The following is an 18,274-nucleotide window of genomic DNA, read 5'->3' on the forward strand; positions in this document are numbered from 1 at the left end:
AGAGTAATTATCATCAGTAAGTTTTTCATTTTTAAGCAATACAATTATTGAGGAAGACATTGCTGAAAATAAAAAACAAACATTGATCGTATTAGTTATCTTTGCCTTAACCCATCACACAAGCAAACAATTGCAAACTATCCAATCAATTTAGCAAAAACAAGCCCGAACATTTGGCGATCTCAGATGTGTCGATATCAATGGTGACTCTAGAACCCTAATAAACTATTGATTTAGTTTTTGCAATGAGGCTTTAGGGGTTTAAAGCAACAACCATTGAAGGGTGATCAGCCACTCCTCTTTTGAAATGAGACAGCTCTCAGCTAATTCTAATATCAGAATAACTCGTATTCCTGTAGATATTAGCCACCATTGTTCGGTTAAGGATTCAATAACTCTTAATCATCCCCGTAAATGTAACTCTCCCATTTTCAGATCCCAGAGGTATGCACCAACAGACTACCGTTAGGAAAGACAACTATTGGTAATTAATCTAAGTGACTCTATCTTTTTCAGGAGTTCACTGTGTCATGAATCTTATGATCCGGCCCTTCGAAGGGATGATTTCTCAAGGAAAAAACACATGCGGATCATAAGAATCTCATGGTGTGATCTAGGGGTGGAGATCGAAGGATACGTTGACACGTGTCCCACTCCTACTTACTATAGACACTTTCCCCATTCACCTTGTTATTGACCCTACAAACACTTTCTGAAGGAAAGTCGCGCTCAAGGCGACATGAAGCTGAGCATGGATCTCATGTTATGAACATACAAAGACATAAGAGCAAAACTTGATATGAATATCTTATTTTGTACTTTTCCTTCCACTAAAGTGTCCTACCATATTTTAGGGTAAGTCCTACCGTATTTTAGGGTATAACTTAGATAAATCTGGCTAAGTCAATCTATCTAAGTTTATGCTTATTATAACTCTTATAAAAAGGTCTTTACACTATTTTCTAGGGTAATTAAAAACCTAGTGATTGTATACAACATTAAACTATGATTAATTCAACTTAAGTTCCAGGTAAGAGATGTTCCGTAACTTAAATACCTCCAGCCTAGACAGAACCTAACCGGTAGGGTTCCATTGTAATCATAGTAATATTTTTCCTACTTAGTTCATTAAAACTATTTTAAAACTAAGTAAGAAATAATTTCAATCCTATTAAAATTAAAATGATCTTAGGTCTAATTAATTTTAAACAATATAAAATTAATTAATTTATCCTATGATCCTATGTTTGCAAGCAATTCTTGATTATAAATTGTCGGTTCCTAATCATAATTTTTTTAAAAACAACAAATTTTAATGATTACCCTATAATCTTGCTCTCTATGGTTTAATTTAATTAACAATCATAATAATTAAACCATAAAAAATGCATTGCATGGATATAATATAACAATTATATTATTATTACGGATGTGTCATGCTCAGTCCATCTTGATTTCATATTTAATTAACATAACTCCTTATATTAAGCTAAACATGAAAATCAGACAAGCATGCTCTACACATTGCATTAAATATAATTGTTTATATTTAACCTATGTAATTATATACTCCATGCTTTCTTAATTTCATCAAATTAACATAACCACTGTATTAAATAAATTATGAGATTAAATAATCATACATTATCCCATACATTATAACTATTATAATATATAAAAATGCATAAGCATGCTTAACCTAAGGTGAGATTATATCTAAATGACATCCAAAAATCATTTAAAAAAGTATATGAACAGGTTAATTGGCCCCTAGGATAAAATTAAAGAATAAAATTATATTAGATTTATAAATTTTATCCTAAAAAGTCTTCAGCTACTCCAGAACCGAATCAAAACTACTTGAACTAGCCAAAAACCACTCGAACTGGGCCAATACTACCCGAACTAGACGAAAATCACTCGAACCGACCAAAAAACACTCGAATCGGTAAAAAAATTGCTTGAATTGGTAAAAAAAATCGTTGGCCCAGTCAACGAACAAGTCAAACCAATCTACGAACTGCTGGACCAATCAACTAATCGCATGCCAGACACTGAACGGGACTGTTGGTGAACCGACCAGACCGCTAAACTAGGCCTGATGTCAGGATATTCTGTGTCACGCTTGTGTCAGACAACGATATAAGATTAGTTGGCTAAACTCATTAATCAAGTTAATCAATATTCGTTAATTGCGGGTACACTCCACTATAGACCCATAGTTGCACTTTTCTCACTACAAATATATTTCTGTGTCCACAAATCAATTGTTCTGTAGTGGATCAGTGGAGACTTAAGGAGCAAGATGTATTACAAGGGTAAAACACTAATTTTGATCCGACTGTAAATACGAACAACCTAGGAAGGATCGACTTACTAATTATGGTTAAATCAAGTGGATGGAAATTATCTACAATGAGGAGAGTGTAATTGTTGAGCTTTAGTGAAATGTCCCGATAGTTAATAATTTGTTTAATTAAATATTTATTTATTATTAATTTTATGCGAAACTGAATTTATGAAATTTAAAATATAACATATAAGATTATTTTGAATTAATTTGATTTTTATTTAATTAAATTAAATTAAATTAAAATAAATAAATCAAGAAAATGGAAAGTGGGATTATCCCACATTTTCCATTTTCTCCACACCTAATTATTTTTAATCAATGGACAATTAAGTGTCAAATTTTTGTGATTCATTTTTGCATGATACATTCATATAAAAGAGAAGTGTTGATTGAAATTATCATTTCACGCTAATTTTGAAAAATCAGGAAAAAAATTGAAAAAAATATATGTTTTTCTGCGGTCCCTCTCCATCACAAAAATCCATCAAATTTTATCTCAATTTGGGTCCCACCACCCAATCTAAGGCCAAGAGAATAGTAGAGAAGCTCTTATGGTTGTCTATGCCAAGGTTTAAGAAATTCGCAGTGGATTGAAGTAATTAAGAGAATTCTTCAAAGGTTGTATATACTAACCTTAATTTCTGGAAAACTGATATTTCATGCTAATTCACTAAAATTAATGTAGTTAGAGTGCTTAGGATCTAAATTGCTTCCATATATTGAATGTCAACTCTAACAATTAGTATCAGAACATGTTTTAAGCACTCAATTTAAGTTGATTTTAGCTTGGTGGGTGTTTTTTCATAAGTTGTATAAAATGGGTGTCGATATGGATATATATAGTTTTGGCATTAGATTTCTCTTCAATTATGCTGTAATTGACTCCTTGTTTATGGGCCTTAATGTGTGATTAAAAGTCTGTAAATTTGTTCGAGTCAATAGAGTTAAAACTAGGTTGTAATTGAAGAAGAATTGAAGCATGCACAGTAGGAAAAATGTGCAGCTGAAGCTACTGCCTTGCAATGTCGCGACGTTTTTCATGTAGCATCGCAACGCTGTTCTTCGTCTAGCCCAGAATGCGCGCGTGCTAGCCAGCGGTCTAGATGGTTTTGGTTCAATCGGTTTGGGTCATTTTGGACCGGTTAAACCCTTTTCAAGCCTTGAAGGTCCGGTTCGGGTGGTTTGGAGCCGGTTCGGTTTGGTTCAGGTGGTCTAGTGGCAGTTCAAGACTAGTTTGAATTTTTTTTTGTAATAATTTAGCTTGTTTGCTTGGTTAGAATGCCAAAACTAGTTCATATCATTGTGTTTAATTATTTATGCATTGGGGAATGTATGTTATAATTAAATAATTCTTGTATGTGCATATAGTATGCCATCTAAATTTAAAATCTCACCATAGAAAGCATGTATCATGCATTGAAAGTGTGTTATAATTTGTTATAATATATAGTATGCATGATTTAGGGTTTCATATATTTAATATAATTTTTTATATTAAATTATGAAATGCTTGGTGTATGTTATGGATGGAAAAACATGTCTATAGTTTTATAAAGTGTTATAAAATGAATTACACTTTTAAAATCTATAACAAAGATAAGATGCATGCTCATGTAAGTTTAACACACAATAACTTGTTTTAATTAGTTAAAATTGGTCGTTATCTTGTAAAACTATGGTTACAAACTCACTAGGGCTAAATATTGTCTAAGATTGGAGGTACTTAAGTTGACGATTTACGGGACACCAGGTACTTGAGGAATTTAGCCAGTTTTTTTAGTGTTGTTAACCCGGCTTTATGAGCATGCATGAGAGATGTGAGGTAATAAATTGATTATCTCTTAGATATCATAGGTTAAGTCCAAATATAAACATTGTACTTGGATAATCACCTAGACTTAGGTTGTTTTTAGTCAAAATATACCTGAGTAAACATTTACTCAAAACAAAAGGAAACCTAACTAGTCAACGAAGTTACATCTAGAGGTTACTATTTTGTGGTCCGATCTTATGAAAACTCATTGCATAGGATATCTGTTACATTCAATGCAGTTAACACAAACTATTAAAGAATTACTATACGCTAAACTAACTATGTGCCAAGTTGTAGTTAATCATGCACTGATCACAAGTTTTCTTATAGTTTGCCAAGTATAAACAAGTACAAGTTTCTCGGTGTGAGCCGACGTTAAACTCAGGGATTTGTAACTACGAATGTTTAGAAAGTAATGTGTATGCAGAAAGGACTAAACTAATTGTAATAGAATAAAAAATCATGCGATTAAAGAAACTATGCGATGAAATTATCTAAACAGGCAATTATCACTTCGAATTTAAATCTAAGAAAACTTACAGAGACAACAACTTTAATGTGTGTAAAAAACATGTATGGAGAAGCAGGGTTTATGAGAAGTCTATGCCTAGTTCCTAAGTTTAGCTTCCAGGATAATCTAAGCTCGCAACATTCGTTCATCGCATACCTCTTGGCGGCCAACCACATTTGTCATATCCCTATGACGCATGAAGGATGTTGCGTTGAGCATAAGGTTGTTTCTATCTCTAGAAATAGTTCTTATTTTGCTTAATGAGATCCACTACTTACCTTCTCGGGTAGTTGGTTATAGCTATTTGACTCAATGAGTAATCATAGGCAAGCATTTAAATAGTCACACACTAAGCAAATAGGATAAACCCTTAAAGACTCAACTTAGCTCATAGCATTCAACCTCCCCCTTATCCTGTTAAGATTAGTTACTCATGGTAAATGCAAAAGTGATGATAAAGATAGAAGAGATAATAGGAGTAGACATGATGATATAGATCGAAATAGAACTGTTGTTTACAAAATGATTAATTTCTTAAGTACACAATGTAACACAATAGTAAGATAAGAAGGAAATGATGATAGGTCAGTTCTCAGCAATCTCTTGGTCAAACAGATGGAATGTCAAGGCTGCTGGTGACAAAATGGTGGTATGGAGTGGATAAGGCCCACTCAAGCTTTTTCTCCAGCAAAGTTTTGGTGGTAGTTAGATGTGGTTTTTGGGTGTAAATGATTCTCATAGGAATGCTCGATTGTGCTATTGCTGAGGATCAAAGAACTAGCAAACAAAAATCTGGATTCTTTGACATTGGTGTCAAGGCTCTATTTATAGAGGCATCTGCTGATGACTTCAGGGATCACACAATGATTAGTCACTATCCCTTATCAGGTAGGTGAGAATGTCAGCGTTGCTATCATGGTCATCATTGTGAGTTATTGTAGAATATCTATTGGGATTACGTCAGAGATCCCAAAGCATGTAATCAACTGCTTTTTCCTTGGGTGTGAGCTCGAAACATGCGGATAGTTTCTGCGATCAACTGCGAAATATAGCACTTCGGCACAGATTAACTTATGATATGCAGTCAATAGGGATTTGAAACGTACTTTTGCGTAAATATATTTTTAAGCATGAATTCCTAGAATTCTTAGCGCATATTTTGCTTATCTAACCTCATTATTCTAAGAAAAATGTTATAATAACTTGTATTTCTACAAGTTATCACACCCTTAAATTTAGAATAATGCTTGTCCTTATACTAAGGAAATTCAAACTTATTCTACACCTCTAAGCTGCACTGACTAGCTTCTCATCATGCTTCTCACTTGCACTCTTTTCTCAAGCCACACTATTCTTTTGGGCATGGTCACTTCTTTAAAGAATTATTTTCTTATTTTCAATCTGACAAATATACGTTAAAAAACCTTTTTCTCATTTCAAACATTTTCTACTTACATTGCGGTGATCCTAGTTACCTACTTAAGTTTAACTTTTGCTAGACATTGGAGTTATGTTTATTAAATGCTACTTACATTGCGGTGATCCTAGTTACCTACTTTCGTTTTGACTTACCTGCACGAGTGTCAAGCGAAGTATCCAACTACGAGCAAACTCCTTTCACAACTTAACTCTTATCAGGTTGGATTTTTCCCTTGCATTGACATTGGAGTTCATTGTTGGTATTTTTTTTATTTTTTATTTTTCTTATTTTTGTATTTTTAAGTAAAATGATGTATGTAATCGTAATAAGAAAGTTAAACACATTTGCTCTGACCGCTCCCACCCCTAATTTTTTTTAAAGTAGCAAGGTCATCATTGTTAAAAAATTGAAAACAAAATTATTCAAAAATTTTAAAAAAGAGGTTTGAGTAGAGGCTTGCGAGCATAAAAATTGGGACTGTCAAATAATGAAGCGAGAGAGTTGACATTCAACATGAAGAAGAGATTTGGATCTTAAATACTCTAATTACATTAATTTTAGTGGATTAGCATGTAAGTTCATAAAATAACAGAAATAGGGTTTTAAACATACAACTTTTGATGAATCCTCCAAATTGCTTTAAATCTCCTTGAGTTTCTTCTTCAATCTTTGGAGTAGACTACCACAAGAGTCTTCTCTACTAATCTCAGGCCTTAGATTGGAAAGTGGAACCCAAATTGAGAGATAATTTTGGGTAAAATTTGGAGAGGTTTTGAGAGAAAAATGGCAGAATTTTTCCTTCAATATTCAATTTTGCATGAACCCATTTTCTGAACAATAAACTCATATATATATAGAATTGAATCATGCAAATTGATTTAATGAAAAACTAACACTCAATTTTTTCCTATTAATCATTTGGCTAAGTTTAAAGCTAATAGATTAAGTAGGATAATCCCATTATCCAATTTTCAATTTCCAATTTAACTATATTTAATTTAAGTTTAAAAGGAAACTTTCTTTTTATTAATTAATTAATTAATTAATTTAATCAAATTAAATTAATTATCTATTTTGAATTTCATAAATTCAGATTTTAAATAAATAAATAAATAAATAAATAATTAATTAATTAATTAAACAATTTAATCAATTAATTAATTTAATATCAAATATTAAATTAAAACACCTAATTCATACATGAATCCTTATTCATGAAATTGATATTTAAATCATATTTAAATATACAAAATCATTTAATTTGTTAATTAAACGTTAATTATATCAAATATAATAATCCAAACCCTAAACCGAATTTGAACATTTCAAATTCTCTTAACACGTTATTCTAAGATTTAATCCTTTTATGAGCTAGTAGAGGGACTTAATGGACTTGCATATCATGAGCTCCAACGATTTGAGATTAATTGGTTAAACTCTTTTAACTGAATTAATCAATATTCATTAACTACCAAAACACTCCACTATAGCTCAGTAGTTGCATTCTTCTCACTGTAGATATATTTGTATTCACTTGATTTACCATAATTAGTAAGTCAATCCTTCATAAGTTGTTCGTATTTACAACTACGTAAAAAATTATCGTTTTACCCCTATAATACATCTTGCTCCTTAGTCTCCACTGATCTTCTAATGGACAATTGGTTTATGGTCCTATTAATAAACCGAGTCCCTCTCAGCCATAGAAAGGGTGGGGCCCCTTTGTTTAAGACTATGAGTCATACTTAAGGAAACGACCTATCTGCCAACTCTAAAATAGGTTGGAGTGAATTCCATCTTGTAGGACTATGTTTCTAGCTATCTATCCGGACTTACCCCTAAAATGGGAGGCTTATCGAGTGGCGATGTTGAGCCACTCTCACCTATGCAGATTAAAGGATAATCCTGAATAAACAAAAGTTCATAGCTAGCTCAAGATTGAGATCGAGTCACCTTAGGTCATCAAATTTAAATAGTCAGTTTTAACAGTAAACGGTTGTTATGAAGAAAAGTGACTATTTTGTGGTTCAATCTTATGCAAACATCTTTTTCATAGGATGCCTCCACTCGCATGTCTCCACATGAATGACTTTGGAATCACATTGTTTGTATCAATATACAAAGCGGGCCGCATCCATAGTACCCTAAGATAAGGTACCAACTCTTATTCATATACTTATAGACCGTTTTGGCTATATGCTAAAACTTGATCTACTCTTATTCATAAAGTTCATGTTATACTCAAGGGTTCATTAGTTTATTAGTTTTATGAATCTATGAATGCAATTTATATATTAAATAACAACTTTATTGAAATACTCTCAATAACATCTTTATTGTAAATATAATATGTTTAATGATTACAAATTGTGAGTTTTATGACATATAATCCAACATGAAGAAGCTATTAAAGCCAAGAAAGGGAAGTGACTTTTAGTGAGTGGACCTAGTGAATCGACATAGATATCATCACAATTGCTAATTTGTCAATGCACAAAAAGACATAAGAAAAAAAAAGAATTTCAAAAAAATAAGATATGAAAAATAACAACGCAAGATCAGATAAAAGCATAATAATGAGTACAAATAATCAAAAAAATTGAAGCAAGAGAAATAAAAGATAAGAAGAATCCATTTCCAAAACAACACCCCCAAATTTACTGCTGTGATGGTGGGTCATCATTCCTGCGTTCAGGAGCAAGATCTGGGTCATCATAGAAGCGTAAGGGGTGACGAAATTGAAGATAGGTAGTTAAGAAATTGAAGTACTCATGGTTTTGCTGGCTTTGAAGGGACAGATGTTGGCGCATGATAAAGACATCTCACTGTAGGGAACTAATAGACTGTCACAGAGGCCACGATTGGTAATTGAGCTTTATGCGAATGAAGTCCTTTAACTCTTCAAGGTTGATGATTGGGGCGAGTGTATGTGGTGAGGGAATAGTTCAAGGGGATTGGTGCGGCGAGATGTCCATATCCTCACCAACTTCAGTTGGTGCTGGTTGGATGGGCTAATGCCCAAATCAAGTGGGTCATCAAATCTGTCCATGAGAGGCGACGGGGGATATTTTTCTTTAGGGTCGGCAGAGGGAGACTTCTGCGGTGAAGGGGAGTTCTTTTATGGCTCAGTAGATGGTTGATCATTTGGATCAGTAGGAGAGGGAAGCAAGCTAAAAGTTGTGGGCAAAGAGGATAGGAAAAGCAAATGATCTTTAGCGATGATGGGGAGTGGCATGGTTTTTCAAGATTAACGCACTCAGGGCTGGTTCCAACCACTTCCTCAACTTTGGCCTTGGACCTTTGGTGTTTAGCTAGCGGTGGTTGAGGGGCTTTTAGGTCAATGAGGGCTAGGTGCTTGGGGGCTTTGGCAGACTCAGGGTAGTGAGGGGAGTTCTTTAATAATCAACGCAAGATATGATTTGTGAAGACTTTATTTACTTCTGCTGAGGGCTCTTCTTCTACGCTGAAGCCAATGCAGAGGCATAGGCTAGTGGTTGTCTAGGGAAGAAGAGGTGGCCTCGAGGTTTTCCAAATATTCCCCTGATTTGCAGTACGATTAGGCGGCCAACGTCCATGGGGATTCCTCTAGTGATGCAGTAGGTAGCCATTAGGAAATCCCTTGATATTGTTTTGTCATGTGTTATGAGGATCAGTCTTTTCTTGAACAGATAAACCTATAGCCTCGCTTCTAGACGTAATTGATTGGAAGCCAAAGTCCAGATGCCTATGGGGGAAATCTTCCAGTCGGATCCAGGCTTCGTCAGTACTTTCAACGCATCAACCATGTGCTCATTGCTTGACGCCTCAATAAACCTGTTGTCAGGTGCATCCAAATTGTCTTTTAGCTTGAATAGTTTGTTGATGTCCTAGGCGCAGAATGACACATAGCAGCTCGAAACAGTCACAACATCCTTATAAGTATGCAAGTGGCCATGGTAGAAATCATGCACCATTTTCGGAATGACTATGGATGGGCTTTGACAAAAGTCCTCCCATCTTAGCCTTGTGATGATGCTAGTGATGTAATAGGGTAGCAGTGATTGCACCGGGAAGAACTCCATTTCCAGTAACATGTCATCATTTTCCTTCTTCTCCATCCTTGTGACTTCTTTGGTGGGGGAAGTCTTCATCACCTTTTTCTTTGCCCTTTTCCTGGGCTTTTACACCCTTTGGGTGCTCAACAACTATGAGCCCAATTCTTTATTTCTTCATCTCCTCTTATTTTTCTCTTTCTCCCACTGTTCTTTTTCTATTCTCTCCTCATTCTTCTGGTGCAAAATTTTATCCTTCCTTCATGCCTATTTTTCTTCTCTTCCTCTTCTCTCTTATTCTTTCTCTTCCTCTATCTCTCGGTTCAACGTCTCAACTATAACCTCGATGTGCTTATATTCCTCCTGCTTCTTCTTCTATCGTCGAATTTTCGTTGTAGACCTCTTCTTAATGAAGCCTCATTGCCAAATCACCAGTGGCAAGAATCTGGCTGGATTTCTCCATTAGCTTAGTGTTTCTCTTCTTCTCCAACTCATTATACTCAGCTAGTTGCGCATGAGCTTGGTCCATAGCGGACATGGTTGTGATGACCTCAGGACTGGTCACCTGCTCTTTTACCTTAGGCTCAACAGCCACTTTTTCTTCTTCAATTCTTTTTGACTGTCGGATGAAAGGCTCATGCACATCATCTTCATCTTTCTCATCCATCCGAATGTGGCTCCAGATGCGGCCACCCTTGCGCTTTGGAGCTTAATGTTCATGTGCTTGATTGGCCCAATAGACTTCTTCGCCAATAATTCTTCCACCCTTGCAGTGGTGGATTGCTCCTCTACCATCTGATGCTCAGCTTTGCATCAACGTTTCTTCTCTTTCTTCTTTCTCCTCTCTTCATTTTTCTTCTTCTTTTCCTACTTTTCTTTTTCTTCCTTTCCCTTCTTTTCCTTTGTCTTTTTCTCATTTTCTTTCTTAGCCTTGATGGGTCCATCATCAAAGTCCACTGGTGCTTTCCCTTTAGGATCCTTGGCCGCATGATAGCTTGCATAAATACAAACTATTGCAACCTTTTACTTAGAATGAGGGTTGATGAGTAGAACATACGTTGATATTGCTAAGAATTCATGTGAAATAATGAACTTGTATTGATCTATACTAAAAATCCCTACTAACCCTATATCAGGCGTTATCTTACGTCAAAATGACTATTTTGTAGTTGTCGCAGGAGTTGATCGCATGCGTTGATCTCAATGAAGCAAAGTTGGTCACATGCACTGCCGCAACTACAAAGTGATAGCCATAATAGAAGTATGATCGCAAGGAGTGGGTGAAATGCGTTGATCCTGCAAAAGAAACAAATATGAAGGCATACCTCGGGATGTTTGAGCTACTTAATAGACCTTTTGAAAAGCAGTTAGACCATGATGCAGTACTAACATTCTTACCTACCGCTCAGTAATGGTGGTGATTGGGAGCGGGATTATCAAAGTTGCCAGCATTTGGCTCTATAAATAGAGCCTTGGAGCCCAAGTTCAAGCGTCCGGGAACTTCTGCCTTGGGTAGATTCCTGTGATCACAGATGAAAGCATGACCAAGATTTTCTCTAAGAGTTCTTCGTTTCCATAACCCTTTCTAATTGACAATTGAAGCTTCGTCGGAGATATTGCTCGAGAGGACCTACTCCACTGCCCATCCATTGCACCACCGACAGTCTTGACATACATTTGATGGAAGCGTACATCTAGCCTTCCACCTCTCTTTTCTTACGTTTATATTGTATTACATTTTGGCTTAAGACATTAATACACTTTGTAATCAATGCATCTCTTTAGTTCTTTCATTAGCTAAGTGTAGACTACAAGAGTTATCACATACTCAGTCATGCGTTATAGAGATATGATGCATGTAGTGAACCACCGAGAGGTGTGCGTCGCACGAGTATAGTGAGTCGACCTTGTTTGCTTAGTACGAGGCTATCGCAATGCTTGTCTATGACCACTCATAAAAACAAGTGGCTATAACCAACTGCCTGAGAAGGTAAGTAGTTGTGGAACTCACAAAGTAAAGTAAGAAGTGTTCCTAGAGATAGGAATAACCTTATGGTCAATGCAAGATGAATCATGCATTAAAAAGATATAACGCATGTGGCTGACCATCGAGAGGTGTGTGATGCGCAAGTGTGGTGAGCTGGAATTACCCTTTGCGACTAAACTTAGGGACTTGGCGATGTCTCCTCCCCAACCCTGCTTCTCTATGCATCTTATCATGTGTTAATAGCTGCCGCATCTCTAACGATTCTCATAGTTAAACTTCAATTGTTCAGTCTGTTTAGTTTGGAGTAGGAGTAATGCTTGTTAATTAGCTTCTTTCTTTTTATTTTTATTCTCCACCTCAAACACATTAATTTACATTCATCTTTTAGTTGCAAGTCCCCGTTTTTGACCTCAAATCATCCCGAGAAACTTGCGATCTCATTATACTTGGTGAGAGAGTGAGAAAACTTATGACAGGAACGCTTGATCATCGCATATACACTTGACGCATCACATGATCATCGCATGACAATTAACACATATCAACAAACTAATTTATCCTCAACAAGTCTTTGGCACCGTTGCTGGGGACTTGGCATCTAATAGTTTGTTTAAGTTTTGTGTTTTCGCAGGCCCCCTTTAAATCTTAGGCGTATTGTAGCTTGTACGACCAAGTTGCAAACAGTATTTGAGTGAAGGTGTTGCACCTGAATTCAATATTGACCCTAAGATCGAAAGGCTTTTTGTTGCATGATCTGGAAGAAGTCTTAGGAGCATGGTAACCGTCATGTGGCCGATGATTGCTGGAGGCTCTGGTGGTCAGGACAATGAATCCCTTGACCTAAGTAGGCAAGTTCGATCCCCTATGTTGAAAAGTCTTTACGGTGGCTTTACTCCAAATTCCTTTAGGAATGCCTTCTACTCTATCTTTACTTTGCTTTCCAGGTTAACTTCTTTAGTTGATTTATTTGATTATTGTCATTTTGGATTTACGGCTGCTTTTCTTGGATGTGGTGTGTTGCACTCACTCCGTTTTGTTGCGATAATAATTTACTCTCAGTGTGTTGTTTCGAAAGAAGAATTCTCTCCCTTATTTAACGCATGACGATTTCTTCCGCATGAATTCTAAGTATTGACGCGATCATTATTCTGCCCGCATCTTTCTTTTCTTGTTATCTTTCATGTGTTATCCTTTTGAAATTCTCATTTGTTTGTTTGACTTCTTTTGCGTTGCTAAATTAGCATCCATGATGATACTTATGTAAGTTCATTAAATCCATTTGCTAAAAGTTGCATGGCTCACTTTGCTTTAGTAGCTTCTTCACTAGTTTGACAGTTTAATTTTTATTGCATGCAAACCTCTGCTCAAACATCTTTAACAATCTCTGAACAATTTTGTCTTTAACTTTTTCGCAAGGACCTTTGCCACTCTCTAAATTTGGGGGTGGGATCAGTCTGAGCAGATGGTTTCAACATAAATATTGCGATAAAAAAATGATCATAATAAAACTCCCCTGTCAGCGCAAAGGGGAAAGCCCAAGCTAATAAGAGTTTAGTTATGTAAGGTACCTACCCGTGTTGGATACTTCACATGACACCCGTGCAGGTAAGCCAAAACGAAAGTAGGTGACCAGAATCAACGCATGATAATAACTCCTCTGTCTGGCACAAATTAAATTTAGCTAAGATAAGAGTTGAATTGAATATGGCACGCAACCGAAGTTGGATGCCCGCATGACACCCATGGGGGTAAGCCAAAACGAAGAGCGTAACCAGGTTCAATGTCGTGCCTACAATCTAATAATAAGTCGTGAGCTCTGAATCATTTTGAACGATCGCATTGTAAAAAGCTAAAAACGAAGTTGTTTTTTATGAGTAAAAAGTTTTGAGTGGAGGCTTGCTGGAATTAAACTTAGAAAATATTTCTTAGAATAAGTGGCTAAGTTAAGAAGAGTGTTGCTGCCTAGGCTAGAAGCTAGGATGAAGGTTGGAATAAAGAATGATGAGCGAAATGGATTGGGTCTTTTATAGTAGTGAGGATCGAGAATCGCAATCGTTAAGGTCATTTTGGTCATTTCAGGATGTTTCATTAAATGTGGGTCAAACGAAAGGACATTTCGTCAGACGGCGTACTCAATTTCCCTTGGGAATTGATCCCACCTAAACCCCTACGCATTGCATGTGTCGAGTTTGCTAGATTTTAAATCATTGTATAGTGTTCAATATAAACACATAAATCAAACAATCGCATCATTCATACTTCATCACATCACACAAGAATTCAATTTCAAAACAAGAATCAAAAATAAAAAATCTTCCTTACAAATCCTGTTGTCAAGCCACCACTTAGTCTGTTCCTTGTAAAGCTTAGCGTTCTCGTATGCGGTGAATCACTACGTTGTCAGTTTGCTCAATTGAAGTTTTCGAGCCTTTCTTGAACTTGGTAAATTCATATTCAACTTTTTCAGGTCTCACTGAGCCTTATGCTCTAGTTCCAATGGGAGATGACACGCCTTCCCAAATACTAGCATCTGGTCAATAAAAGGCAAGGGGAAATGATCCTTCTTCGTCACGCATTGAGTTTGCAGTAATCCATGCAGATCCGCTAGCCAGTGACGGTCCTCATTGGTATTAATTCATTGTTTGCATTTGGGACTACCATCATTCCTCCCTTCTTGGGCACACAACCCCATGCTATTGCCGATTAGATATATGATGCTTGCGTCCAACCATTTGATTATCTTCTTTTTCACAACCTCCTTCATCGCAGGGTTTAGTTTGCGTTGAGGTTCAATCGAACCTTTTTGGTTTTCTTCGAGACGTATCCTGTGCATGCAATATGTGGGGTTGATTCCTCTTATGTCTGCTAGCGTCCACTCTATTGCTTTTATGTACTTCTTTAGGATGCTAAGCAGCGTATTTTCTTGTTCTTTTTATAGCACAGAGGAAATTATCACTGGCAGAGTTTCATTTTGCCCCAAGAAAACATACTTCAGATGGCTTGGGAGAGTTTTTAATTCCACGGTAGGTGGTTATTCCAAGGATGGTTTTTGAGCTTTTCTCTCTTCATTCAACGTCAATTTTTCTTCTTTTTTTGTCGTTTCCATGATCTCATTGCAGGTTTCTACGGATGCAGTCCCATCCACTCTTTCATCTTCATCTTCGGACTCTTCTTTTTCATTACAATTGGGTTCATTGTCGAAATCGGGCAGGTCTTCATCTTCCGGATACTTCATTGCTTTAATAATGTCATACCTAAGCTTCTTCCCATTTACACTCAACGTGATCTCTCCCTTGTACACATCAATTTGAGCGCGACCAGTGGATAAAAATGGTCGTCCCAATATGATGGGTACATCTTTGTCCGTTTCGTAGTCGAGAATGATGATGTCTTTCGGTAGAATAAATTTGTTAATTGAGACTAGGACATCCTTCAACTTTCCTTCTGGGTGAACTAAGAACCTGTCCGCTAGCTGAAGAGTCACCATCATGGGCGCCAGCTGCCCCAAGATTGCAAAGCGCTTGACCTATATATATCCTGCCAATTGAGCAAGATATCGACTTCCGGGGATGCGCATCTTCAGTGGAATTATGGTGTTTGACTTTTGTGTTAACGCCACCGTTGCGAACTTCCTTGTGCTTCTTTTCTTTGTCATCATGTCCTTAAAAAACTTAGCACATTTCGACATTTGTTCAATCGATTCCGTGAATAGGATGTTGATGTGTAATTGTTTTAACATGTCTATGAAGCGATGGTACTGCACTTCATCATTTTGCTTCTTCTCAAGTCTCTGAGGGAACGGTGGCAGCTGTACCTTCATGGTTCCCTGTTCCACAGGCTTAGAAGTGGACGCATGTTGACATAAAGATTGATGCTTCTATTTTAAGCACACGCAGTACAATATATGATGCCTGATATAGGTCCATGTTCCCGTTACCAGTTCCCTGGCAACGACGCCATAAACTTGTTGACATAAAATTAGTCCATAAACTTGTAACGTATAAAATTTATTCTTCTTATGTCATTCAACGCATGGATGATTGCGATGATATGTGATACTACTTCTAGGTGTATGCGTTATTAACGATATGTTTGTAGTATGCTATACGTTGTCACAAGTTTCATTACATTGAAATCAAGTATAATTTCACCGCAAGTTTCTCGGAGTGATCTGTGGTCGAACACAGGGATTGTTTAAGGTTGATTGTGTTACGTTTGTGATATATGCGACCGGAGGTTTTTCAATTTAATAAAAGTGTGGTTTGTACATGCGATAAAGTAAATTATGCAGTAAAGTAAAGATAAACGATAAAAATACGATAATAAAGTAAATTGCGATAAAAGTAAAGTGCGATAAAATAAACCTAAGCTATGATGATACAAGATACAGGTTACATGATACGAGATACCGAGGTTGAGACTGACTGTGAATATTATGCAAAGGTTGTATTATGCGGTGGCAAGGCTTATGTGCGAAGCAGAAAGAGAAAGGATAATTAATATAAACAGCTCAAGTTTCTTAATTGCGTTAAAGATATAAGTACGGTTCCGCTTTCCCTTGGCGTACACCTCTTGGTGATTGGCCGAGTTTTCCACATCTCTGTGGTGAAACAGGGACGAACGTAGTGAACGCAAGGTTGCTTCCATCTCTGGAATACTTCTTGCTTTAGTTAACACATTCTTCTAACCTTCTCTCGATAGATTAGAATAGCATCTTCACTTCTGCTCTCACAGGTGAAGATGTCGTCTAGCATGCTTTAGCTAAATATCTTTATTTCTTTAGCATAAATTAAGTTACTTGTTTAATTCATATTAATCACCACGGGATTAAGAAAACATCGTGGAGAAAACGATTAATGAAGGAACGGAAATAGACAGAAATGTGGAAATGAAAGTGATCATGACATTTAATTATAAAATCAAGCGTCTGATACATGGTTGTGAATGATGTAGACTAAGAAGATGAAATACAATTGATGAATAAGAATTAGAAACAGATACAGAAGAGTGCCAACGTCTTGACACCGATTTGGATGGAGAGATTGCTTGCTGGTGTGATGGAGTGAATGGAAGGATAAGCTTCCCACTCAGGCTTGCTCAACCGGTAGAGTTGATCTAGGTACAGAGATTTACGACGGGGATTTGGAATGATTCGCTCTGAGACTCACCTCTTGGCCTTGTCTCTTTTCTTCTCGGATCTTCTCCGATCAGCAACTCAGATCAGCCTCTCTCAATAGCCTCATATCAATTATCCCCCGTATCATATCGTTCAGTGAATTCTTTGAAGGTATTTATAGATGAATGCTCTAACTCTCTGCCATGTGGTTCCCACTTTATTGTTATGGAAATTTCGAGAATGGTGGAATAAATATTCCTTCTGTTATGCAATCAATCCGTCAAAAATGCACAACGGTTAGTTGTACACATGTCAAAATCCTCCGTGATTGCGTTGCTCATTTGCATCTTCGATTGTTTGTCCGCATGCGGTGTTGTTTTTTATTACCGCATGTGATTGAAGTTACGTTGATCGCAAAGCTCTTGATCGATTGTCGCATGCGCTGTCATTGCGTTGATCGTCTATTCATTCCTGAATGATGGGCACAATGCGACGTAGATGCGTTAATCTTTTTCTCTTGAGCCATGATCGCATACGGTGACTTGATTTCCTGCAAAACAGACTTGAAATATTCTTTTCTACCATCGCAATGGTGTCAATGGGTGTATTGACGACAACTTATAATTCTTGCATTCCTTAGCCCATTTCCATACAACTGACGCAACTTTCCTCCCTTTTAACTGCAATATCTAAATAAAGCAGTATAAATAACTTGTATTTCTACAAATTATCACCCCCCTTCCAAATTTAGATATATGCTTGTCCTCAAGCATATCTTCTACTAAGGCACTAATGCTTAATTGCTATCCTAAATTTTGCGTTGATTGGTTGCTCCGAATGCTCCACTTAGGCACATTACTTAACAACGAAATTTCCTTCTATCCTTGCTAATTCATATCGAAGCCCTACTTTATTCTTCTATACTACAAATTTCTGCTCAAAAATACTTTTCTAGTTTTAAAAAGAATGTTTATCTCTTCTTGTCAAAACAACTTGATGTGTCTATATGCGATGGTCAAATTTTGCGTCATTTATTAGAGACT

Source organism: Benincasa hispida, chromosome 12 (genome assembly GCF_009727055.1).
Source record: "Benincasa hispida cultivar B227 chromosome 12, ASM972705v1, whole genome shotgun sequence".
Taxonomy (NCBI): Eukaryota; Viridiplantae; Streptophyta; class Magnoliopsida; order Cucurbitales; family Cucurbitaceae; genus Benincasa; species Benincasa hispida.